Source organism: Dasypus novemcinctus, chromosome 12 (genome assembly GCF_030445035.2).
Source record: "Dasypus novemcinctus isolate mDasNov1 chromosome 12, mDasNov1.1.hap2, whole genome shotgun sequence".
Classification (NCBI taxonomy): Eukaryota; Metazoa; Chordata; class Mammalia; order Cingulata; family Dasypodidae; genus Dasypus; species Dasypus novemcinctus.
The window spans coordinates 96,226,822-96,250,910 of record NC_080684.1 but is presented as its reverse complement, the minus strand read 5'-3'; the positions used below and the strand labels follow the sequence as shown (position 1 = coordinate 96,250,910).

General features: G+C 52.5%; 1 protein-coding gene across 1 annotated transcript in view; it reads left to right on the top strand.

Moving 5' to 3' along the window:
- Positions 1–46: 46 nt before the first annotated feature.
- Positions 47–24,089, top strand: part of MYH9 (myosin heavy chain 9) — a 97,270-nt gene continuing 73,227 nt past the window's right edge. The window contains exon 1 of the mRNA XM_058308745.1: positions 47–255. The gene's annotated coding sequence lies outside the window, so the exon portion shown is untranslated. The remainder of the gene's footprint in view (positions 256–24,089) is intronic.

Genomic DNA, 24,089 nt, shown 5'->3' with positions numbered 1-24,089 from the left:
CCCGGGGGGCGGGGCCTGCCTCGGGCCCGCCCGCGGGCGGCGGAGAGGGCGGGGCGGGAGGGCGGCGAGGAGCGAGCTGGGTGCGGCGAGGCGCGCAGAGCACCGCGGTCCCCGGGCGTGACGCGAGCGGCCGAGCGAGGCTGAGCGAGGCCGACCTGCTGCAGCTGCCCCCGCGCGCGCCCCCCGCCGCCCCGAGCGCTCCCGCCGGCCGCCTCGGGAGAAGCAGCGCCTGTTCCCCGGGCCGTCCAGGCGCAGGTGAGCGGTCCCGCCCTGGGCGCCGGGTGGGGTCGGCCCGGGGCTGCGCATCCTCCGCGGGGCGGCGGGACCCCTGCGCGGGCTCCCGGGGCGCGGGCCGGAGGAAGGCTCGGGCCGCGCGCCCCCGCCTCGCCCCCGCGCGCCCCGCTCCCGGGCTCGCTCCAGCGCCGGGCACCCGGGAGCCCCGACCTCCTGCCGCCGGCGCGCGCCCCGCCCGGCCTCGCCCGGGCGAGTTGGCCCAACTTTCTTAACCCCTTCCGGGCAGCGGCCGCTCCTTGGACCCAGCCGGGCGGTGGAGGTGAGGTGCGGGGCGCGGGCCCGCCGGGCTCCGGCAGGGGTCCCTCTGGAAGTCTCCAGGCGTTTGGGGAACGGAGGTAACGGGCAGGAGGGGACCGTTTGGCAGCTGTCAGGGCGGCCTCCTGAGTCAGAATGGCACAGAACCGTGGCCTGCGCGCGGCTGCGTTTCCTCCCTGGGCTCCCGACTTCCTCATTCGCGGGGTTGCGATCGGCCGGGCCCGGGACGCGGGGCGCGAGAGGCACCGAGGGGTGCGTGGGCGAGCGCGCCCGGCGGGGACGCGGCCGCGGGCCAGGAAGGACTCTCCACCCCAACCTTTGACTCCTGTCACACGGGAGAGAGGAGGCCCCGGCACGGCTGCGGCCGTCGGGGCGGGCTAGGCGAGCACCTGATTCCGGAAGCCTCACCCAGGGCCGCGCGCCCGGGCCGGGCGCTGGGAGCGGGATCCTGCGGCGCTGGGGCCTGGCCTGGGCGTGCGCCTCGTTCCTGCTTGGGCCCGATCCGGGGTTTTTACCCCCCTCCCTTTCCTGTGCTGGGGTCCTCTTCCCATCCTGTTCCGGGGCCATGCTGAGGTCCAGCGTAGGACCAGAGGCCCCCGGACGCTCCACAGGTGCCCACCGTTTCACACTGAAACGGGGGGTACCTTCAGGACCGAAGCTCACCAGCGACCCCACCCACCCGTGGGGAGGAGGCTCCTGGGAAGTCCCAGGACCTGAGGGTCCCAAGCCACTTCTGGGTTCACTGATCTTCTGGGTTTAGCAGGATTTCAAAGTAACTGTTGAGTAACTGGTGAAGGGGAAGCAGCCCTAGCTCCGTCTGGGTGCAGCACTGGCCGCTTCTGAGCCAGGCCTGATAAGCTCAGGGGAAGGAGGGAGGCTGCTTAAGACCTGTTTAGACCCTCTGTCCAGGAATATTAGTGAATTTAAATATAAGGCTGCTGTGGAGGGGAGAGGGAGGCCACACAGATGTGTAACTGAATAAATATTTAACTGGCTTCTCTGTGCCAAGGGCTCAGCCAGGTGGTAGTGGGGGGGTGGGTACAAGGTTGAGTAAGACCTGGCGCATGCCCTCGGGCATTTAGGGGAGAGCCGAGACAAATCTGTCGATGACTCTAATGTGAGGTGGAGATGACAGGGACCTCAGAAAGGTGCTGTGTGAGTCATGGGGATTGGGAGAAGGGAGCTGGGCCTCCCCCGGTGGGGTTCCTGGAGGCCTCTTAGAGGAGGCCCTGCTCTCTTGGACTTTTCAGTCTTCTAGGGGAGGTAGTATCAGAATGGAAACACAAAGGCAGCCTGTGATGAGTCTCCCAAGAATGCCCCGGACAAAGGACTGGAGGAATTCCAAGATCCAGCGGGGCCACTTTTGTGGGGGGTGAGGAGGGAAGCTGCAGCGAGGAAGGAGCACATTGCAGGTTTGGCCAACTGAGGCAAGCACGTGGTGCTGGGAGTACATTTAGTGGATAATTGGGGAGTAATTAAAAGTGTCAAGATTGTACAGTTGTAATTTGAGAGCCATCTAGTCCCTGATGGCTGAGGGATCTTGCCTGGCCGGTGACACCAAAGAGCTTCACTCTCTAAACCCGGCAAGTCCTGGCAGCGCCCAGGGGCAGATATAGGTGCCCAAAGAAGAGCCGAGCTGGCTCTGGCAAGCTCCGTTCAGGGAGTTATCCAGTTCCTGGAGAAGAGCAATCAGAGAGGTGCATTCTATGGGGCTGCTTGTCCAAAGGGCTCATGAGGGTAGATGAAAGAGGTCCTTTTTATTTTTAAACTTCTTAATCTGAGGAGTTAGAGATGGACATCTTCTCTCTGGTAGGATGAACGATGCATGTTAATCACAGCCTGCCTTTTGCCTGCTCTTGCTCCAGAAAAAACGAAACAAGGATCTGTTAGTGCTTTAAAAGAAGAAAAGCACACTAAAAAAACGCAGCATTGCTGTGTTGCCTGGTAGGCTATGGCTAGAAACCAGGATGGCTCTACTTTCCTCACTTCCTCTTCTAGCTAATCAATCCTTCAGTAAAGTACTCGAGACAGCCCTTACCAGCCTGACATCTTTATTTCAAAAGGAGAGGAGGGGTTAGCTGTTGTTTTCCTCTGAGCCTGGCCCTACCCTTCCCTTGGAGGGAGAGAAAGAGAGACCTAAAGCGAAGGAAAAAGAAATCCATGCCTTGACAGCTTCCTTCTAAGCCTCCTGTTCCAAAAATATTTAGAATAACAAAATCTGTGTGTCATCTTAATTAAACAAACGTCCTAATTTGCTGAGCATAAAACAGCATCTCTGCCTGGGGCAGGAAATGCATTTTCCCTTTGTCCCGGCAAGTCACTGCTTCCCTGCCTTAACCCTTGATGCGCTGAGCCCCTGGCCTTAAATCCTCTGGTGACAACAGAACAGAGCCCTGGCTGTCCCCTTGGATTTATAGGATCCCCTTTTTTAGAGCTGGGATTTAGAGTGGGATGGAGGAAATAATGTGGACTTTGCAGCTAGTAGAGACATTGGGCAAGTTGCATAACCTCCCTAGCCTCAGTTTCCTCATCAATAATGATATGGGATTCAGGATGCCTACCTTGTGGAGTTAGATGTGAAAACTAAAAGAAATAAAGGTATGTAGAGGGCCTGACAGATAGTGGCGATATAGAAAGTTTTAAATAAAATATACTCAGGCTTAATTCCCTGGGTTGTTAGGTGAGGAAATGGGACCACAGAGGAGTGATTCAAACCGTTTTTTCCCGGCTCCTGGCTCAAAGCTCTGTCTCCTAAAAAGGTGTATGTGTGCAGTGCTCACTAGCTGTGATACACACGTGGTAAAGACACAGGTGGTCTGTCTGTGAGGCTTTTGGATACACTTGGTGATGAGCTTGTGCTGAAGGCCTCGGTACAGGGCCCTGGCTAGGGGCAGACTGCGCAAACTGTGGTTTTAGTTCTAAGACATCATTTCCTGTGATCTCAGAGATAGCTAGGGGGCCTTGTGTAAAGAGTGCTGGACTTCAGTGTCTGGAGACCTGGATTTTGTTTTGGCTCGAGTAGAGGGAGTGTTTGATTTGGTATAAAGTGCATATCACCCTGCAAAGATAGGCACCAGCCTATGTACCTATGAATTATGTGCAAGAGTGTCTAGAAAACTGAAGAATGAAGTTCATTGTAGTTTCTCCAAGATGCCCCAGTTTCTTAGTCATGCTTGTACCTTTTTGGTGGGATGTACATTGTACAGCTCATTTTTACGGGTCATTTGGCAATATCTGTCAAATCGTATTTCCTCTGACTGCATTCTAGGAATTTACCCCATGGATATACTCAAAGGGCAAAAGGAAATGTCGGAGGATATTCACTGTAGCATTGTCATTGCAAAAGATAGCAAACAAGCTGTCTTATCAGAAGGGTCAAATGATGCTATAGGTCTAAGTGGAAATCATTGCAGCCTTTAAAAAAAGAGGCCAATCTGTATGTACCAACATTGAACTTGCTCTCCATAATATGTCTTAAGTGGGAAAAAACCCACCTTGATGCAAAGTGCTCCTTTTTGTGTAAATCATGGCATGTCCACTCTGCTTCTGTACATGGGATATTTCAAGAAAGATGCTAAGACACCGGTAGTAGTGGTTGTCTCTAGAAAGGACCCAGGGGGCAGTATTACTTTTCACTATAGTATATGCCTTTTTATATATATTTCCTTTTGTGTGTGTGTGTCTAAAACTGCATATACATTGCCTTTGAATAGTCATACATTCAAAAGTTAAATTTTCTTATTTTTCTTTTCTGTAAGGGGGCTGGCTGACCACTTTTGTACTTCTCAACTCCCAAATGCATTGTTCTGGATTTCAAATCTTTTTCCTTACTGACTGTTTATCAAATGCCTGCTGGGTGCAAGGAATTAGGAAGGGTCTTAAAAATGCACCGACTTGCTCCAAGGAGCACTTCAGGTCTGGTTTTCTTCTCTGTGATGTCACAACATCACCAGAGGAACCCCTGAAATATCTCCAGATCCACTCCCTCGTATTCTGGGAAATGGTAGATGATTGCTTTTTCTTTGCTGTATGAGAAAAGGTAGCCACATACGTGTCTGGAAAGTATTTTGTGATTACCTTTTCCCCCAGTTTCCCACAGTTCCCTGGCTCCAGCTCATATGCTTCCTTTCATGGGTAGCTGCCTTCTGGGTAAATGAGACCATCACGCTCTTGGGTCATCTTTTTTTTTTTTAACTTGGACCAATTGCCCATGCCCCTTTCCCTTCATCCCCAGTTGTCCACCTGACATCTGGTCTGCAGTTTTTATGTAGTAATAACAGTGGAAAAGCCAAATTCTGGAGAGGGTGTGATCAGAGGGTGTTTTGAGTTGGCGGTCCTGAGCACCTCCTTCTCAAGGAAGACCCTCTTAGCATTGGGTGATGTGGGTGGTAGTGGAGCTGCCAGCTCTGCTCGCTGCCGGGCCTGGCTCTTGTCACCAGAGAGGTCAGCCGAAGACCCAGCCAGGGTCCCGAGCAGGCCCACCTCAGCAACACAAAATGAGCTGAATTTAAAAATGAGCCTGAGGAAAAAAATGGGCCTGCCCCCACATGGACGGGTGGTTTGAAGACTGGGTCCCCCTTGTCCCCCACCCGCCCTTGTGCTTAGATGGCACCCCTTCTTCAGAGGAATGCGGGAGCTGCCCTCTTGGGTCTGGTGTGTGGCTCTTTAAAAAGCGGCTGAGGCCTCTGTTGGAATTGCTCAGCCCTGGTTCTGAAGACTTAAATTTCTCGAGCCCAGGTGAGTCAGCACCCGGAAGGGACACAGCACCCATGCCTGCACATGTGGGTGCAGAGGAGGCGCTTGGTTGGCTTCCCAGCCTCAGCCTCAGCCCGCGTTCTCCCCAGGTCGGCGTTCCAGGTCTCGGATCGTGCCTCCAGCGGCTGTGCGCCTCTCTCGCCCCCTTTGCCATCCCACCCCCCAGGAACCCTCAGCTGGCTTGAGGGAGCTTGGAAGGAAGGGTGTGGCTTCCTGCCTGCGCAGGTGGGGCTGAGGCCTGTGGAGAGCAAGCCGCTTCCTTAGTGCTTCGCAGAGGGCCAGGACCTGTGAGAGGAGGGCCTCCTCGAGCCCCCCGTGGCCTTTTTTAATGCACAGAGGAAGCTATAATCTCATCTCTCTCTCACTCTTTTTTTTGAGGTATTAGAGCAGGGGATTGAACCCAGGACCTTGTATGTGGGAAGCCGGTGCTCAACCACTGAGCCGCATCAGCTCTTCTGAGTTGATTTTTTTCATTTGTTTGCTTGCTGTTTTTTTTTTTTTTGTTTGTTTGTTTTGTTTTTAGGAGGCATTTGGGACTTCTCTTGTGGGATGCAGCTGCTCAACTGCTTGAGCCACACATGCTCCCTCTCTCTTTTGGAGCAGATTGTCACTGACAAAAGAACATTTAACATTTACATTAAGGGAATTTTGGTCTTAGGGTTTTTTGGGTTTTTTTGTCTGTTTGTTTTCTTCTTTTCCTTTTACACTAAGTCTAGATGTTGCCCAGCTTCAAAGAAAAAGATGCAAATGAACAACACCAATTTAAAAAAACACAACAAACCCTTAATGAATTTACTTAGAAATAGAATGTTGGAGCTGGAAAGAATCTTAGTGATGCCTTCTTAATTTTTTTTTTTTTTAATTAGAGAGTCTCTTGTCCATGTTCATGCTGTGAAGTTGGTAGAAAGCCTCGGCCCCTGGTTTCACTCAACCCCATTGCCTTTCTTTAAATCACAGTTTCTTTTAAAAGTGTTTGAAAACTGTTATCGCCCCTTTCTTCGCATTTATGTACTGTCTAGCCAAGTAACACATACTTAGCTCCTTTAATCTTTCTTCAAAAATCTGTTCTCCCACTCCCTTAATCTTTTTCTTTTTGGTGGGGGGGGGGGGGGGGGCCGGGAGTGACAGAGGGTTAAGTAATGGGATGAGAAGTGTTTCGGGTGTCTGAACTTTTTCCAGTTGGACAGGGCCACTTAGCAGAAGGTTCTCACAGTGCTAACATTACTATTTCCCGGAGCCGGTGTAGCTCAGTGGTTGAGCGTGTGCTCCAGTACCCAGCAGTGTGGCCCATTTAGAGAGCTACACTGGCATCTCAGTGTCCTTTAGCCAGCCTTGATTTCTAGTAACTTAGAGTCATTTAACGTTGTCTTGTGTGGTTACAAACTGGTGGTTTCTGAGTGTGTGTCGATGGATTTGTTCTATTTTCCATACCCATCCTGAAGTAGAGGAAACAAAAGAGCTTTGGGATCAGGCAGAGCTGGTGGAACTGTTAGTCCATAGGTTGATTAATGTTGTCTCTTTGGGCCTCAAATTTCCCAAATGCAACATGGAGATGCCTATTTTTTTTTTTAAAGATTTATTTATTTATTCCCCCGCTATCCTGGTTGTCTGTTCTCTGTGTCTATGTGCTGCGTCGTCTTTGTCCTCTTCTGTTTTTGTCAGCGGCACGGGAATCTGTGTGTATTTTTGTTGCGTCATCTTGTTGTGTCAGCTCTCCGTGTGTGTGGCGCCATTCCTGGGCAGGCTGCACTTTCTTTTCACGCTGGGCGATTCTCTTTAAGGGGCGCACTCCTTGCGCGTGGGGCTCCCCTACGCGGGGGACACCCCTCTGAGTGGCAGGGCACTCCTTGTGCGCATCAGCACTGCACGTGGGCCAGCTCCACACGGGTCAAGGAGGCCCGGGGTTTGAACCGTGGACCTCCCATGTGGTAGACGGATGCCCTAACCACTGAGCCAAGTCCGCTTCCCCCTATTTTTTGATGATCAGAAATGTATGTAAAGTGACCCAGTCCTCTGCCCATTCCCCTCCCTCCTCCTCCTTTTCTTCACGTTATCATCCATCGTCTGTCCTCAGGAATATCCAAGTTTTAAGGATTCTAAATTTGTCCATGAAGCCTAACCCTTGATAACATGGTGCTGTTACTGATGACTGAGGAACCTTCTAGAAGACTCCCTGAGCTTTGAGGCTGAGGTTTCTGAGGGCTGCAACTTTTGCATCCTCCTTGTCACGCAGTAGAGTTCAAATTGTTATGGGACTCTGAGCATTTAAAAAAAGAGAGAAAGCCCCTTTATTTAGAATTGTCGATGTTCAAAAGCCGTGGTGTTTCCTGTGTTTTGCATTAAGTCACTGGGTTGGAGAAGGCAACTTCCTGTCTGATAAACATAAAGAACAAGGCATTTGGATGGATTTGGGTGACCTAATCTACCTGGGCCAGAACTGGGGAGAAGGTTTTAGAGCACACAGGGCTGGGAGGACCTGGAGAGCAGCAGTGGGGTCTGCCTTCACCTAACTGCATCACCTCCACTGCCCGCCGCCCTCCCAGCTTTGCTCTCAGGTCTCATCGTGGGGGCCCAGACATCCAAAAACTTTTGAATGCCATTTAGTGATCTCTCAGTCTTATAGAAAGCTCATGCTTGGTACTTGTTTGGGAATCTCTGGGTAGAGAAGGATGGTGGTAAGGAAGCATTTTAAGGCTTATATATATATTTATGTATTTAATTTAAGAGCCACCTGCGTGTGAGGAAGTTGCCCCCCAATTTCTCCCCCAAGTCATTCAACAGAGACTCATTGAGTTCCTGGCCTGGGGCCAGCACTGCACTGGGGGAGGGGGTGGGTGTCATTGGGGATGGCAGGGGCCAGACAGTCCTGCCCTCTGTCCTCAGGAGCCTTACCATCTTAGCGGGCAAGAACACACAGCGAATGGACACAGAGAACAGACAAAGGGGGTGGGGGAGAAATCAATAAAAAATAAATCTTTAAAAAAAAATTCCCTGCAGGAAGTGGGGAGACAGAGAGGGGGAAGGGGGAAGGCCTGGGACTCCGGAGGTCTGGGTTGAGGGCCAACTCTGCTGACCAGAACCCCTGTGTCGGTGACAGCCGTGATCTCCTGGCAGCCCTGCTGAGGCCCAGGCGCTGCGCTTGTGCTCCTGCGTGAATTAGCTCACGTGATTCTCACCACGTCCTGGGACGGGAAGCCTCCCCGTTTTACAGGTGAAGGATTCACACCGAGGCGCTGATTCCAGAGCCCTCCAGAGCCCTCCTCCTTCACCGCTGTGCCTTCAACCGCCTGTGTGACTGCAGAGGTGCCCTTGGCCCCTGGCCTTGCTCCGTGGCCTCAGGCATCACGAGGGGTGGGCCTGGCCCCCTGAGGAGTTGAGGAGTGATCCGGCCAGTGGAGCCTTGGCCCAGCGGCAGGGGGCCTAGTGTTCCATCGTGCAGGTGGCTCCTTAGGCCGGGGTGCCGGCCGGAGAGTGCCGCTGCGCCTGCCGACTTCACCTTTAACCCCGGCAGGCCACTTTTCAGTGTGCGTGTTTGGTCACAGGAAGGGCAGGTGAGAAGGCCACGCCTGTGCCGGCGCGAATGCAGGCCCTGGGAGAGGCCTGCCTGCTGTGGCTGTCGTGCTCACAGGCCAGCTGGCCGGAGGCCCGCCTCTACCTCCACTAGTGCGCTTTTCATGACATCAGCTTGCTGCAAACTGTTGCATTCATTCATTCTTTCCTTTCCTTTATCCTCTACCTGTCTGTGTATTGAATAGTCATCCAGGTTATTTCTGGGCCAGGCACTGGACCAGGGGCTGCTGGTATTCTGGCAGATACAGAGGGCTAGAAGCCCAGGGGAGTGGCACAGGGAAGTCTAGGAAGGCTTCCTGGAGGAGGCAGCATCAGAACTGTGTGCACGGTGTAGGGGCTGGGACATTGTTCAGTTGCTCAGACTCCAGCAGAGGTCGTTCCATGGTGTTTCAGGTCTGTTGAGGTCCTCTGAGGCACATGTGCTGGCGAAAGATTTCCTTCCCTCCTCAGGAGCTCCCTGCCCCGCTCCCTACCCAGCAGCAGCCCCTGGCGATCCACTAAGGCCAGTTTCCCTGCGCCTTTTCTTGGGAAATGTGGGAAAACCTCTGGGTTTCCATTTTGTTTACCCTGCTGAGCCCCAATCCTTAACCTACTGGGATTCTTGCTGTGCTCCCTGGCTTGTGGCCAGCAAGCTGTCCCCAGCTGAAGGACTTGGGATGAGATTTTTCAGGAAGTGTCAAGAGAATCTTAATTATTACTGGAATCAAGTCCCCTTTTAAAGTTAAAAGTGGATCATTTATAGCACAAACATAAAAACAACAAAACTAGCAAGAAACAAATTTGCCCTTTGCACCATCCACTGTTTGCATTTTTCTGGGTTTCCTGTCCGTGTAAATGCACATTTTACAAAACTTGTAAGCAGAACGTAGATGCTATTGTGTAGTCTGACTTATTCACTTAGCTCTATAATATAAACTTTCCTATGTTGCAACAGTTTCCACAGTTATAATTTTAATGGCCATATTATGGTACACACACTGGGGATAAGAACCATTATTTACATTGCCAGGAAGTTCCATGGGCTTTATTGACTCTTTCGGAAATTCATTCATCCAACAAATATGTCCTGAGTGCCTGTTCCAGGGAAGAAACTGCTTGGTGGCCAGGATGCTGATGAATGAGATGCCATAGGCCCAGGCCCCAAGGGCCCACAGTCTAGACCCAGGGAAAAAGTCACTTCAGCTTGGCATTGTGGGTTGTAGTAGAGGTGGGTTTGGAGAGAGTGGCAGCTCAGAAGCCCCGTTCGAGTTGATGGAAAGCAGGAACAACTGCCTTGTCGCTAGCTGCGATACAGCTTACGACGTAGTGCAGAGCTGGGAGGGCATTCTGGGCTCCTGGGGGAGAGTCATCAACCTGCCAGCTCCTTGCCCACGCCATCTCCCCGGCCCCCCCTGTATACATGCCGTCTGAATGGAGTGCTGTTTTTCCCTGTCCTGGAAGTAGGGATACCCCTGCCTCCCTGGTCTGTGTCTGCAGCTACAAGACCTGAGCCAGAAAACACGTTGACAGGGACCCGAGGCCTCGACAGGGACCGGAGGCCTCTAGGGCTTTTGCCAGCAAGGAGGCTCAGGGAATCGCCCCCTGGCCATACCAGGGTGGGGGCTGGAGAGAGGTGGGGGTAGGGGGTGGTCTCCAGATGGCCAAGAACCACTGGCAGCGAGTTGGTCTCTGCTCGCACCCGTCTTCTCCTCTCCCTCCCCCTGAAGAGGGGGTGAGTTGTAGCAACAAGTTGCAACAGTTTAGTTTTGTTGTAAAGAGGAAGCTTCAGAATCTTAGTGGTGGCTTTTGAGCAGATAGGTGTTTACAGTAGGGGATACATTTGGGCCAACGGTGGGCTGGGCGATGGCTTGCGCCAGGGAATAGAAACTGGGTGCAGGAACTGTCTTTGCGCTAGTGTTTTCTTTAATTCCAGGTAACAGCATCCTGTTTGTTCACTTGGGGGCGGGGTGTGTTGGGCTTCCCTCTTTCTGGGCCCCCTACTATCCCAGGCCCCCCTACAGCCCCCAAGTCATGTGATTCTGATTCGAATTCTGCCATCTTCCTAGAGAGCAGGAGCCAAGTCATTTGCGAAGGAGCCAGAGCCTTGCCACCCACCCTCCCTTGGGAATGAAGACGCCGGGGTGCGGCCACAGACGCCCTGGGAGGCGTCAGTGTCCTGCACGTGTCTCCCCTCTGGCCAGCCTCACTTCCTCTCTCCAGTAAGGCTTTAGCGCAGTGGTCAGTGCAGGCCTCTTGGGTTTGAGGTTTGACTTGGAGAGCTTCTGACATGGTCCTCAATCGCCCTTTCTTTGTTAAACACACACTTAAAAAAAAAGAAAGGAAACCCTAAACCATAGCCTTATTTTTACACACTGACTTAAATAATAATCTATGCAAAATGTAACTGGGATACCAGCACTTGTTAGATAGTAATGCTCATGGGTAGTGAAGGGCAAAGTTCTTGTCTTTCTTATTTACCTTCTGTCTCCTTGTTTATACTGCTACTTGGCAGTGATTATAGGCTGGAGATTATCTTTTAAGTGACACTTTAAAATTATTTACTCACTATTATATTAGAGGAGGGAATGGGTACAAGGGATGGAGTTAGACATAGCAGAAGGAGGAAGCAGGGAGTGGAGGGAGTGGGTGACTTTGGAAGCAGCAGCTGGGTTTAAATCCTGTTTTCCTCAGTTTATTTATTCATTAAATATGCATTAAATGTTGGCTGTGTGCTAGAGACTATTCTAGGTGCCAGGGCTATCTGGTTGAATAAAATAGAACAAAGTCCTTGCAGTTTACATTCTAATGGGAGGAGCCAGGCAGCAGTCGAATAGACAGTAGGTCAAGATGGCGGTCCATGGTATGGGGACCAAAGAATGGGGCCAAGGGAGAAGTGAGGGGGTTGTGTGTGTGAGCAAAGGCCTCTCTGATCCAGGGTCATTCCGTCAGAGACTGGAAGGAACCCAGGGAATGAGCTGTGCACGTGCAGTCCTGAGGGAAGGACCTTCCAGGGATTTTCTCCTTTGCTAGTCACCTGCTTTGAGCCCCGGTTTCCTCATCTGTAAAATGTGGCCCTTGGCCGTCTCTCGGTGCTTCTTCGGGGAGTTAAAATATGGAAGGCACTCAGCAGAGGGTCCGGTTCATGCTGGATCCCCAATAAATGTTAACTGCCCTCCCCTTCCCTGCCAGCGCACCTTGCCCTCCTCCCCTCCGTCCTCTCCACTCCTGAGTTCCACTCCTGGTCAAAGCCCATCACTCCCTGGGACCTTGGGATGGACCCGGAGCAGGAGCGCCTGCCTCTGCCCAGCTGCCAGGTTTTTGTGCCTTCCTCCAGGGGTGGTCACAGCCCCCCACCAGGGGTTCACTTGGTTTTCTCCTGGCCACTTGTTCTTGGAGGTGGCTCCTCCCCTCTGTTGAGCCACAAATAATGCTTTCACCCTACTGGGAGTAACAGTTGAAGAAAGCTGGTGCAGGACTGTGAAGGCGGCAGGCGCGGGCCACAGTTTGGCTGGCAGCCAGTTCCAGCTTGCCTTGCTGACGACTTCGCTGATGTCGACATTGCCGCGGTGCCATTGCCGCGGTGCCGGGGCAGTGCCTCAGGGCTCCTCGGCTGGCTCACTTGCCGAGCTGGTTTCCCCCATTCGAGGGGTCATTGACGGACCCTGGCGCGTTCTTGAGACCTGGGTGGATATGTTCCTACTTGAGAGCATCCGAGATTGTGCGGGGTTGAACAGACCCTGCAATCCACCAGGTCCCTCGGCCTCTGGGGCTCTCCCTACCCCCTCCTTTTACTCCTTCCTCCAGCTCTTCCTGGAGGTAGTTCCACTTTAAGCCTCCTGTGGCTTAGATAATAGATAATGGCCCGAGGGTCTGGCAGGAGCCTGCCCTGCCACTTACCAACTCCACCCTCAGGGGAGGCACTGGCCCGGGAGCCCGGAGCCCCGGTGAGGCCACTGCCCTCTTCCTTGGCTGGATGTGATCCTGGGCAGATCACTTGATTTCTCTGGGTTCTGAGGCTTGCTGGGATGATGTGCCCAAGCCTAGTATTTAAGCAGATAGGCAGAGCCTCTGGAGTCTTTCCTCCTGCCCGAATCTGATTTTCCTCACTTGCCAGCTCTTTGACCTTGGGTGAGTCATGTAACTGTGCCTCAGTTTCTTTATCTGTGGAATGAGGAACATTAAGAGGAACTACCACCCGAGGGTTTGGTGCTTAGTACACTTATGTTTTATTTATACACAATTGTCCAGAACAATGCCAGGTTATTTTGATCTTTTTTTTTTTTTTAAACCTATTTTTCTCTTTTTTTCAATGCTTTCACTTTTTGAAGTTTGAAGGCACATTCAGATTAGGGCAGTTAAAGTTTCCCAAGAGGGTGGCAATTTGTGTTCCCATTTTATAGCAGGTAAAATTGAGGGTCAGAGAACCTCAGTGACTTGCCTCAGGTGACAAGTGAGATCCGAGTGCCTCTGCGAGCTCTTAGATATCTGCTCCCCCTGCCTCTCCAGTCTTCTCATCCCACTTAAGCCATTATATGGATAATGTTTGTGAAGCCGGGATTTGGTAGAGTCTCGGCTTTTGTCCATAACCATAAAGCAGTGGTTGTGAGTTCCCGGTGCTTCACGTCCAGAAATAAAACACGGCCCTCCCTCTTGCACCGGAGCCAGGGCTGGTGGATGCCAGGTAAAGGTGGGCGGGCAGGTGACTGCTGTGACCTGGTCAGCCTGGTTCCCGGGGGGCTTGGCGTTTCTCCCGCAGCCTCCCCAGGCCTCCTCTTCTTAGCCCACCAGCATGCTGCTCACAGCTGCTCTTGCCCGGCGTGCCACCCACTGCCGGCTTCTGTGCCTGCCAGGATGAGGAGGAGGTGCTCGAAGAAGGCCTCGTTAAGAGGGGACGTACTTGCCAAGCACCTTGGAATTCGCAAGGCCTGTCAGCCTCTGTGTCCCCCGCCCCCTCTTCTCCCCTTTTTCTCCTTCTTGCAGCTCCTCCTGGGGTTCGTTCCACTTTAAGCCTCCTGTGGCTTAGGTAACAGGTAGTGGAGTGAGGGTCTGGCAGCGAGCCCCGCCCTGCCATTTACTTCCTGGTGTCCTCAGGTGAGGTCACTTTTTGGGGAGCTGATGTGGCTCCATGGTTGAGTGTCTGCTTCCCGTGTAGGAGGTCCAGGGTTCAATCACTGGTACCTCCTTAAAAAAAAAAGGCTCTCCCTTTAGAACAAGCCACAGGCTTTAATTATCCTTAGGTAGAAACGGTGGAGTTGTGTTTCTTTCCACCTCCTTTCCTGGCTTCTGGCTTTCAGACAAGAATCTGAAGAATGTGGTACTCAGTTGTGGACTTGAGCAAAGATCAGCGGCTGGGGCAGATTCAAAGGCTCATCCTTGGTGGGACTTTACACACAGCCTTTGTGCTCCTGGACCTGGGACATTCCAAATTGGTTGTGGTTGGGAGTCACAGACAATGACAGGCTCCTTAAATTCCTGGCTGTTCAGTTTGATCCCGAGACAGCCTGGGAGCTGTAGGGGTGGGCGACAGACTGCTCCTCCTCCCCCAACACTCTTATCTTGGAGAAATCTGGTTAAAAGGAATGTGGAAGGGGAAGCAGGCTGATCTGAGGCGGTCCTTGGCAGTAAGGAGGGCAGTCGCCCCTGCTTTGGCTCTGGGTGACGCGGGAGAGGGGTTTCTCCCTTCTCTCCCCCTCCACGTCACGGGGATGGCTGCTGCTTGCTTATCTGGCTCTGGCGGCTGTGCGTACGAGTGTTGCCTCACTGGATCCTTAGATTCAGGGAAGCCGAGTACTTAGGTGCAAAGGCGGCGGAGCCCAGGGTGAGACCTCTGTGCCCTTGAGCAAGTCCCTTGAACATTCTTGGCCTCAGTTTCCAGGACCTCCTCTAGGGTTGTTTGTAGGTACGATGGGATCACCCGTGAGAAGCACTGAGAGGTGGGAGTTGGCCCTCCTTAGGCCATCCTCAGCCCAGTCCTGCCAGGTGGGCTTACAGGTCCCCCTTTGCAGATGAAGAAAGGGCGGTTCCAGGGCATTTAAAAGCCTACCCAGATCCCCTCAACCAGTGAGTGGAGACCCTAGCGCTCCCGTCCACGCCTGCCTAACTCCCTGATGCCAGCACGCTCTGTGCTGCACGTGTGCAGGCAGGCTCTCGTATGTGTGCGTGTGCGTGTGTGCGTGTATGCGTGTGTGTGTGTGAACTGGGCTTGGGGCAGGATGGTGTGACTGAACCTGGCAGCTCCCTAGGGCAGGGGCTGCTCCCTTTCCCCCAAGTACAGGCTCAACCTTGGCCTCTTTGCAGCCAGACTGTGGCCTGGGCAAAGGAGCGATTCTCGGTGGGTGGTAAAATGGGCAGGGGCCAGGTTGCTGTGAAGGACGCGGCGAGGTCCTCCCCGCTGCCTGGCTCCCTGCACAAGGACACCTGGGGCTGGCCAGCCCTTCAGGAAGGGGTGCTCCCACAGCCTGCTCTGGGAATGGCAAGTTAACTTTTCTTAAAAAGTGATAGAAGTGCGTTTTATTTTAGTTCCATGGCCTCTATTTGGGTCATTTTCCCCAGGGAAGCAGCAGGCTCAAGGATGCTGCCCACCCCAGCTTCTCTGGAAAGCTTGGCTGTGGGCACCGTGCGGCTGTGTGCCCACGCTGGCATGTGCTGCTCAACTTAGAACAGGACCAAAGGATGGGGATACAGGGAGGGGAGACCGTGTCCATCCAATTTTAGGTTTACTTGATCTCGGAGTCCAGGGTAATCCAGCCAACCCAGGGGAAATGGCGTCCCTGGCCCCCCACCCCAGATCTCCCCTTTCCAAGCAGATCTCACTGTTGGACTGTGCTCACCGAGGCTTTGTTCCTGTGCATTTCCTCAAACCTGCCTTAGATCCTGCGCACTCCTTGGGAGGATGTGAAGGAAGACACCTCTTCAAGTCTTTGTTCACATTGCCTTGGTGGAGGAGGAAACTTATTTCTGGTCCCTTTGTTTTTTTTCTCGATTTGGAGCTTGAGTTTGTAACCAGAGGGCTCTCAAAAATCCTTAGACCGCTCTGCAGGGCCTCTGTGAGCCCCTGAAGTGGTATGCAGGGGGCTCACAGCCTTCATCACGTTCTCAGGTAGGGGAGGGGTCCTTGTTGGCTGATCTGGAGAAATGGAAACCTTGGGCTTCCTGTTGGTGGAGTGTGTCCCGTGTGTCTGTAAACAGAGCTGCCATCAGTAGGCTATTATCAGGCATGAGGGCTGCTTCTTGTAGGCCTAGGGTCTGCCCCAGGCAGAGAAAGATGTTGCAAGCCTGTTCCCTGACGCTTCAGTGCCGGACAAGGGCCTTCCTCTCCACTTGACCTTTGTAGTGAGAAGCCTTTGCTGTCACATCACTTCTGGGCGTCTCTTCAGTGTGGGGCTGAGGGTAGAAATTTGAGTGATGCTGTTTTCATTGTAGCTGGATTTGATCCCTTATTTTGGATACTGTGAGTACTGGGTTCTTTTTTCTGTCCTTGTCATCTTCTCCCTTGTCCTCAAAGATTGTTTCATAAATCTCATATTCAGGTAAGTCACTTGGCCTCTCTGAGCCTGTGCCTCTCTCCCCTTTTTTAAGGGGGGTGTGGGAGGCAGGTAGTGGGAGGCAGCAGAGCAGTGCCTTGGCTTTGTCAAGGTCGTTAGGATCAGATGATGTGAGCGGTGTGAGATGAGCGTGTCTAACAAATGTCCGGTGATCATTCGCTTTGGCTGCTGTCTTACCTGCCCGAAGCTGGCTTTTCCCACAGAGCCTTCCTTTGACTTGGGTTTTGAATTTCTGCATGGCCTAACTCACTGTGTGACCTTGGGCGTGCTGCTGAACTAGTCTGAGCCTCATCTAAGCACGGGTTGAATCAAATTGACATTTTCCAAATTATTGATGGAGACTTATTGGGGGTGTGCGTGTTGTGAAACTAGTAAAATGGGATGCAACCACCATTTTTAGAAATGAAATAAAATAGGCCCAGATAGGGAGCAGATGTAGCTCAAGTGGTTGAACACCTGCTTCCCATGTACAAGGTCCTGGGTTCGATCTCTGGTACCTCCTAAAAACAAACCAAAAAACCCAACTCTCATTAGGGAGTAGATGTAGCTCAGTGACTGAGTGACTGCTTCCCATGTGCGAGGGTCCTGGGTTCAATCCCTATTCCTCCTTTAAAAAAAAAAAAAAAAGACCTAAGTAGAAAATAGCAGAGTGCATGGCGTGTGTAGCATTTTGTGAAACTTATTTGTCATGCTTGCATGTACTTGTGATAAAAAGTTGTTTAAAAATTAAATTTCCTTTTTTTTTTTTTAAAGTGTAGTTTGAGATTAGAAAAAAAAAGTTTGAACACCAGGACAAGATGCTCCAGGAGGCCTCCTTCAGCCCTGACTTGGTGTGGTTCCTGCCTACAGGCCTAAGCAGAGCTGGGCTCCGCGAGGCCTTGCAGCCAAGCCTGTAAATGGAGCTCCTTGCAAGATCAGACTCTTTGGACTGAAGTTCTTTGCAGAATTCTGGGAAATGAACTGCATTCCCAGAGTGGAATAAATCCTGTTGCATTAGGTTAGGCAGGATGTGACTTCAAACCCTCGAAGTGGGCCCACAGTCTGTGACTGACTCATCGTGAGCTCAGCCGTGGCACGGGCCCTCTTGAGAGGCGAAGAGGCGGTGGAAGGGGGAGGGGAGCTGGTGCGCAGGGGGCGCCGCCAGGCAGGGTTCCTCTGTGAGCCCGTTTGTGGGCCGAGGGGCCGGGGCTCAGAAAGCAGTTGGCCTGGCCTGCTGGGGGCTGCCTCCTTGGAGGTGGCTGGTAGCTCCGCATTTTACAAAAGGAGAAACTGAGGCCCAGAGGCCAAGTTTCCTGGCAAAGTTGGTTCTGTCGTTAAGTGGCTGGTCCGGGGTTCCGATCCCAGGCGGTCTGCCTCCTGAGCCCGGTGCTTTGGGAGATGCTTTCCATAAAGGTCGCGAACACCTTATCACTGTTTGGAAGGTCTCTCTCCTTTTAGTGATGAAGCTTATTATCAGAGTCAACTTAAACATTGCCTTGATGAATATGGGAAGATTGCTGTTGACCTCTGGCCAGTCATGTGTCTCCTGAACACAGAATGACTCTGTGCACCTCAGATGTAGCTCGCCTTAATGCAGGAGAGTGGTTCTGGCACACACCGTGGGGAGAGTGGCTTGAAGGCAGTGACCGTCCAGCCGGGGCCCATTCCGGGCCTTGCTGTCCCACCTCCTGAAGGGGGAAGTGAATCATAGGAGAGTCACCCTTACATTGGGAAAGGAAGAGGCGAATTACTGGACTGCGTGCTAGCACTTGAGCCTGGGCGAAAGGGGTTTTCTTTGATTTCCCTCACGTTTGGACCTTCTGGAAGACTGGACCCTCCCCTTCCCTTAGTTCATCAGGCATTTACTCGGCACCTGCTCTGCCAGGCGGGGGGGGGGGGGGGGGGGGGCCCTGCAAGGACTGGGAACCTGCCCCTGCCCCTGGTTCTCAGCCCAGCAAGACCAGAGCCGGCTGGGGGGTGGTACGGACGGCCATGACTGAGCTGTTTTTTACAGTTTTATTTTTATTGAAATATCACTCAGAGAGTAAGAAGGCGCTGAAGGCCTGGGGGCACTGGCCTGATGACCTTCAGGGCTGTCTTTAGTTTCTGGTCTTGGCTTGCATTTCCTCAGTAGTCATGATGTGGACGAAGAACAGTGGCGTGCTGCACTTTCCCATCGAGGCAGAGGCAGCGGTCGTATAATTAAATCTTTCAAGTATGGTTATTTTTTTTTGCCTTGGGTTTCAGCAAACTCTGCTCAAATGCTTGAGGAAAGAAAAATCATTCTATCAGCAGAACCATAGGGAAGGAACGACTTCGCTGTAGGACTCCGAAGGGCTCAGGTTGCCTTTCCTGCGTGGACGGGAGGCCCCTGGCAAGCAGTGAGATGGTATCTGCGGGAGGGCATGGTGGGTGTGTTGTGTCCCATGCCAAATGTGAAAACTGCCAAACAGTTTTCCTGTCAATCTCTTCCAACATGGGGGCGAGTCTGAGGGGGTAATCTATGCTTGGCTGTCTGGGCGGTGATACCATCCCCATATCTGAAATACCTTGCTTCTCTTCGCAGCTTCCCCTGGACTGCTTTGGAAGCTCATTACTGAGTAGGTGAGGCGCATGGGTGAGCTCATCGTGCAAATATTGAACCAGTTAAAAGCAACGTCAAGGGTCTAGTACAGATGACTTAGCCACTGACTTGGCCGGTGGCCTGCCTGCCAGGCCTTTTACATTGTGAAAGTTGATTAATCCTGGTGCTGATGTGTCCTTTTTTTTTTTTAACTTTTTAAAAAAAGTATCCCTGCTACATTTAAAGATTTTCAAATTTTTATTTATTTCTCCCCACCCCCTTGTTGTTTGCATTTGCTGTGTCTGTGTGTTGTGTGCTGTTCTTCTTTTTAAGAGGCACTGAGAACTGAACCCAGGACCTCCCATGTGGCAGGGAGGCACCTAACCGCTTGAGCTACCTCCCTTCCCTGCTTTGTTGTGTCTCTCATTATGTTTTTCCTCTTTGTTTTTTTTTAAATAATATATTGGCTTTTTTTTTTAAGATTTATTTATTTTATTCATTTCTCTCCCCTCCCCGTACCCCGGTTGTCTGTTCTCTATGTCTATTTGCTGTGTCTTGTTTCTTTGTCCGCTTCTGTTGTTGTCAGCGGCACAGGAATCTGTGTCTCTTTTTATTGCGTCATCTTGTTGTGTCAGCTCTCCATGTGTGCGGTGCCATTCTTAGACAGGCTGCACTTTCTTTCGCGCTGGGCGGCTCTCCTTACGGGCGCACTCCTTGCGTGTGGGGCTCCCCTACGCGGGGGACACCCCTGCGTGGCAGGGCACTCCTTGCACGCATCAGCACTGCGCATGGGCCAGCACCACACGGGTCAAGGAGGCCCGGGGTTTGAACCGCGGGCCTCCCATGTGGTAGACAGACGCCCTAACCACTGGACCAAGTCCGTTTTCCCTGTTTTTCCTCTTTGTGTCTCTTGTTGCATCAGCGTGCTGGGCCAGCCCGTTATGCCAGCTTGCTGTCCTGCTTGTCTTCTTTAGGAGGCTCTGGGAACCAAATGTGGAACTTCCCATGTGGTAGGCAGGAGGGACCTCAATTGCTTGAGCCATATCTGCTTCCCTGATGTTTTCTTCCGTCCATCTATCCTCCTTCCCTCCCTCCCTCATGAGATGTGAGGGGATTAAGAGGTTATTATCTTAGCTAGCCAGGTCCCCAGAAGACACAGTGTGAGCTCGAACCCAAACCTTTTTTTTTTTTTTTTTTTTGAGGTACCAGGGATTGAATCTGGGACTTCATATGTGGGAAGCTGGTGTTCAGCCATTGAGTCACATTGGTTCTCCTGAGTTGTTTTTTTTGTTTGCTTCTTGTTTTTTGTTTTGTTTTTAGGAGGCACTGGGATCCGAACCCGGGACCTCCCCTGTGGGAAGCAGGTGCTCAACCTCTTGAGCCATAGCCGCTCCCCTGGAACCCAGCCTTTCGATCCCTTTAGTTCATGTCAGCAAACACTGAGGGAGGGCCCTCTCGATTCAGTACCCTGGACTCAGCCAGAACTCGAGTAAGTGGGTGGGGTGGGTGGGCAGGGGGTGAGCACTGTCCCTGCCTTTAGGGACAGCAGGGAAGACAGCCCGTTGAGAAACGGTGGTTCCGGTAGAAGGCAGGCTGTGCCACGCTCGGCCGGGGTGGTATCTGGGAGGAAGGCTGCCTGGGGGAGGAGCCAGTGGTCGGGGAGGATGGCCGTCCCCAGCCTGTCTTCTGGGGCGTGGGTGAGCCAAGAGCCTGCTGGGGAGCAGACTCGAGGGCTAGCCGGCGGCGTCCGGTGGGGGCCCCGAGAGGTGGGGCTGGACAGAGTTGGAGGCGCTGGTTTGGTCGGGTCTCAAGGCCCTGGGCGCCAGGCCCGGCTGGTCTCCTGGTCCAGGCGGGTGGGCGGGTGCTGCCTGCGGGGGCGGCCTCCCTGCTCTGACCGCGTTCCTCCGTGACTGATGGGCCCAGGACCTCAGTGGTGTGTCCTCGGCTCTGAGTGGCCCCCCGACACTTCAGTTGTCGTGACCGGAACCGTGAGAGCGTGGCCAGGGCGCTTTGGGGACACTATTCCTGGACTCTGGAGATAGCTGGGTCACTTCTCATTTAGGAGAAAAGCCTGGGAGGCTGTGGAGGCCCAAGAGCAGTTGAGAGCGGAGCAGGAAACGTTAACCACTTCCTACCTGCGCCAGTCACAGAACCTTGTTCCTCTCTGCTCAGGTTTGAGGCTCCCTCCAAGCTGAGCCTTGGGACTTTCCAGCTGCTGATTCTCACCCACACTTGCCCCCTTCAAGTGAGGTCGGGAGGTGGGGGGGTAGGGAGCTCTTTAAAATACAAATCTGATGATGTCACTCTCCCCCTGTCACCTCCACTGCCCTGTGGTGGCTTCTCCTTGTCTCTGGAGTAAAGTCTACATTCTTTATTTTATTTTATTATTTTATTTTTACTTTTTATTATGGGAAATTTCAAACATACACAAAAAGTAGAGATAATAGTGTTTCCCTCCCCACGTACCCATCGCTCAGCTGCCACGATAATCCACATGTGGCCAAACTTATTTCATCTATCCCCCTACTCATTCCACACTGGTGAATCCCAGTCATCTGTAATTTCATCTGAATTATGCTATCCAGACCACTAAAAGATAAGGACTGTTTTAAAAGACATAACCACCATAACATCATCACACCTAAAAATTCAGTAATTTTTTTTCTTTAACATTTTAAACTTTGTTTTGTGCATTTAATAATAGAAAATATAAACAATTTTAAAAAAAGCACGGTTGAATAAGCACGTTTCTCAATTAATTATACTGAATACCTATTAATTTTTTTTTAAACTCATACAGTATGTGTTACACAATATATTTTGTTCATGGTAGCGCAGTCATACAGTATTTGTCCTTTTGTGTCTGGCTTGCTTCGCTCAAGATAATGTCCTCCTGGTTCATCCATGTTGTCATGTGCTTTGCAACTTCATTTCTTCATACAACTGCCTAACATTCCATCGTGTGAATACACTACGGTGTGTTCACCCACTCATCTGCTGGTGGACATTTGCGCTGCTTCCAGTTTTTGGCAATAGTGAGTAACGCCACTGGGAACATCGGTGTGCAGGTGTCTGTTGGTGTCACTGCTCTCAGCCCTTCTGGGTTTATACCAGTAGTGGTATTGCAGGGTCACGAGGCAGATCTGTAGTCACCTTCCTAGGAACTGCCCGGCAGTCCTCCCCAGTGGCTGCACTGTTCTGCATTCCCACCAACAGGGAGTAAGTGTTCCTGTCTCTCCACATCCTCTCCAGCACCTGTTCTGTAGTTCTCTGTCTTTGTAATAGTGGCCATTCTGGGAGGTGTGAAACGGTATCTCATTGCAGCTTGGATTTGCATCTCCCTAATCGTTAGTGATGTGGAGCGGTTCTTCACGGGTCCGCGTTCCTTCACATGGTTGAGATCCTTGCTTCTCCCGCCCCCCAGTTCCTCCACACGTTGGGTGCCCAGGAAACCCTGCTGAGGGATTCTCAAGATCCTGGCCTTAGTTTCGACGGCCTGGGGTCTGTGGGTGTGAGATGCGAGCATCCCCCCCCCCCCGCCCCGTTCCCACGGGCTCACAGGAGTGTGGGAAGCCCTCGCGTGCAGTCTAGAGGGAGGAGGGGTGAAGGGGGCGGCTCTGGGGCTCTGGCCTTTCCCTGGCCTGGTTTTCTTATCTGCTGAGCATCAGCCCAGGCTGGGTTGGAATATTGCTAATGGAAACAAGCTCCAGCTTCTGCAAGCAAACAACATTCCTGAGGCGGGGAGGGAAGGGGCCCTCTGTCAGCGTCCCTTCCTCTCATCTCTGGGCTGCCGGGACGACCCCTCTCTTGTGGCCTTGGGGAGAGGGCCATTTCCAGCCTGCTGTCAGGTCGGCCCTGAGCGACAGAGTGGTCTCTTGGTGACTCCTCCCTGTAGATAACTGCGCCCATAACCTGTGTTTGTGCAGGGAGGCTCCTGTGTGTCGGGCTGGGTGAGCCTGATAGCAGCCCCTGCCGGGCAGGTAGCACGTCTTCCAGCTGGTGACCTCCGCAGGGCTGCCCACGCGGGCAGTGTCCAGCCAGGAGTGACCCGGCTCTCCCTCGCGGGCCTGGAGCACGTCCCGCCACGCCACCGGTTCCCAGTCTGGCATCCGAGGAATGTTTTTCCTGCAGGACATTTGTGGACACTGAGCCTTTTTGGGCAGAGTTAAGCAGGTCTCCTTACCGGCGGCTTCTCAGAACCTTCGTGGGCGTTGCGCCTCTGCAGGAGGGCCCCCGGGTGGGCAGCGTGGCCAGCCCCCCTCAGCCATGGAACCATTCCCTTTTGCAGATGCCTGTAGTCGGGCGCCACTGTTGTAGGCCGTGTTGTTCTCTGTGGACTGGTGTGACCTGGAGAGTCACTCATCTGGAAGCTGTCCCTAAGCCCCAGGTGTCATTCGCAGGAAGGATGGGGTTGATTAGGCCCAGAGGACAAGGTGCAGGAGGTGGGTAGGGGTTTCCAATGCGGGCTGGATTCTTTGCTGAGAACTTGTCACAACGCCTCTGATGCCGAGTGCTTTTTCTCCTCCTCAAGTCAGCGAACTGGGGTGCTGACAGCTTTAGGATCACAGGACCAGGGAGTGGGGGACACGGGTCTCTAGCCGAGGTCCAGCTCCCAAGGTTGCGCCTGTTCCATTGTCTCCGGATTTTCAGAATCATTGCCTCGAACAGCGTTGGCTTTTCCAAGTTCTCTTTCTCGCTTCTGAGTTGGTATTAAAGGTTGGAGTCTCTAGCTAGCACCTGTTTAGACCGAGTGCTCCACAAGAGGCATGGAAGGTGCCTGGGGCCTTTTGTTGCATCCCAGTGAGGGAGTTCCTTTCGGAAGTTTCCAAGTAAGCACCTCCACCTTGGGTGAAGTTTCCAGAAGACAGATGTTTATTCAACCTTATGCAAAACTTAATTTTACCTTTTTATTCCTCTCTGTAGATCGAAATCCCCAATATGCCTCCTTTCCCTTTTTGCTTTGCTTTGGTGATAGGAAAATTAGTCCATAAATGGCTTGGTTTTTGTAACAAATTAGGTGCCTGTGCCCCTCTTTTGCTTTCAACATGGGTCTCCCTGTTCACTTCAGTTCTCTAACGCTCTGGCCTACTTTGCATGGCTCAAGGGGATTTTCCAACCTCTTGGATAAACCTTCCCCATTACTATTTCTC